The sequence below is a fragment of the Gossypium raimondii genome, chromosome 7 (genome assembly GCF_025698545.1).
Source record: "Gossypium raimondii isolate GPD5lz chromosome 7, ASM2569854v1, whole genome shotgun sequence".
Classification (NCBI taxonomy): Eukaryota; Viridiplantae; Streptophyta; class Magnoliopsida; order Malvales; family Malvaceae; genus Gossypium; species Gossypium raimondii.
The window spans coordinates 19,608,292-19,610,966 of record NC_068571.1 but is presented as its reverse complement, the minus strand read 5'-3'; positions in this window follow the sequence as shown (position 1 = coordinate 19,610,966).

The window sequence follows — 2,675 nt, the reverse complement described above, 5'->3', positions numbered from 1 at the left end:
CGAAATTTTTGGGTTTGAGGTTTTCATGGCTGAAGGCCAATTTCGAGAATATACCGATTAATTCCACTGATCGGGAGGTAATGTGCGTCACTTGAGCGTACATTATGCACATTATAGGGGGTGTACTCATGCCGGATGCAGATAGCAATAAGGTCCATTTGATGTACTTGCCCCTGTTAATTGGTTTGCATAACGTCACTTCAGATGGATCTTTCTTTCGATTTGCAGCCCTTGTTACAATACATACAGTGGTACTCCGAGAAGGGGAAATCGTATTTATTTGGTGGGAAATCAATTCTAATTCTTCTACACATACCATAACTTGGGCAACCCGCCCATCCCCTTCCATATCCGACTCCTGCACTCGAGCTAGAGCCCTAGTCTAAACCTGAGCCTACGCCCAAACCCGAGTGGTCTCATACATAGCCTGGAGATAGTTCTTATCATTCGGACCTAGGGGTCGATGACTATTCCCTGGGCTCATCAGGCCACGATATCATTCAAGGTTTCTCGGATCCAATTCTGATATACCTAATTTGATATCATCAATGACGTTTGATATCTTCAACCCTTACCACCGTAATACCCTGCTCCTCCCAGATAAACATTTGGGGCATACAATTTTTTCATTATTTTTAACACACCCCCAGGTTTCGGTGAGGACCACGTTGATAACCGCGAGCACCCTCAATGTGAACACCAACCACCACAACAATTTACCCCTAGGACCACACCATCAAACCATCAATTTTTGGGGTTTCTATCATTTCAATGATCATGTTTGTATGTATTTAATTGTTGTAAAATTTGTAGTAAAATTTAGGCATTTAAACTCAATTTTTACTTAACCTTTAAGTTTTTTGGTACTAAATTTAAATGAGATGGTGCCAAAGGTATAAATTATCGATTTATATACATGCAAAAATATAAATGCAAAAATACATATTTGGTAATATAAATGAAAAATACAAACTTTATAATATAAATGCAAAATTACAAACTTTGTAATATAAATTAGATGCATTGGAGTACATTTGTAACACCCATTACCCGTATTCAACACCAGAATAGGGTACGAGGCATTACCAGAACACATACACTTGTAAATGTATTTAACCGAGTTATAAAACTTTATCTAAATTAAAACTTTCAAATTTTATAATTCTTCATAATATATCCTCAAAATATTATATTCATAATAAATAGGACCTACGAGACCCGATACATATTCATGCAATTCACAAGTCTTAATAATTCAATGCTTCATTTCCATTTCATTCAATTCCCAAATTTCTCATGTTCACAATTCAAATCATTAAGTTCAATACTAATACGTATTTATCATTTAACTCAACGTTCATTGATTATACCATTCATTAACACATTTATGAAATTCTAAATTTTTGCAATGAAAATATCACTTATCTTATATAACAACATCAATTCAACTCATCATCCTAGTATAAATTCACTACCACTTATCCATTTACTATAATTCTTTTGGGTTCATTTGTCACTTACCATCCTTAATCAAATTAGGGAACGGTTACGGAAAATTGAGCACTTCACTTCCACTTTACCATAGTATAACTATGATCTTACGTATGATCACTTATCACTTGTCCCTGATCAGATAAGTGTAGCTAAGCTACCACTTATCACTTGCCACTTGTCACTGATCAAATAGGTGTAGCTAAAGCTACCACTTATCACTTGTCACATGTCACTGATCAGATAAGTGTAGCTAAAGCTAACGCTTATCACTTGTCACTTGTCACTGATCAGATAAGTGTAGCTGAAGCTATCACTTATCACTTGCCACTTATCACTTGCCACTTGTCACTGATCAGATAAGTGTAGCTAAAGCTACTACTTATCACTTTTCACTGATCAGAAGTACTCAAATCTGACGTTCCGCTCAATTTGATCATTTATTCGGTTTTCGTATTGTTATTTTATTCTCAATTCATTAACAAATATATCTCATCATACATTATATAATTCATGAAATTAACATGTAATCATTAAATTTCAGCCATATGAACTTACTATTTCATTATCTTTCCACACTCGTTTCCTATGCACATCACACAAGGTATAAGCATATCATTCAACCATAGTTGCAAGAAAGTGTGTTTAAACATAACTCTATTTGGAACTAACCACATGATAAACCATTTCACTAGAGATTACATTATCACAACTAAATATGTTACCATTTCGACCACTACTTGGCCAAAGCCTAAGCATGTACGCCAAATATGTTAGTCAAATACACATATAGCATAAACATTCTAAGCATGGATGAGCACAACATTTATCCATGTATCACACTTACCAACATGTGTTAATTCATAAATCATTCATGACATTAGTTCATGTCAAATCATATACCGAATATACCATACACACATTCTATGAAACTTTATTTTAACACATGAGCTTAGACCAAGACCAATAATGTACAAATATAAACATCATTTCTATTTCATCGTTTATCAATTATAATCAAGCATATGACCAATTATACACAAATCATTCATATATTTCCCGATTTTCCTCCTCCTCCTCTCCATTCCACATCCTTAATGTGTATAAAAAATTTAAACAACATTATCCATACTATCACTATTTTTCCTGTATGTAAATTCAAGCTATCTGTCTAAGTTAGAGTC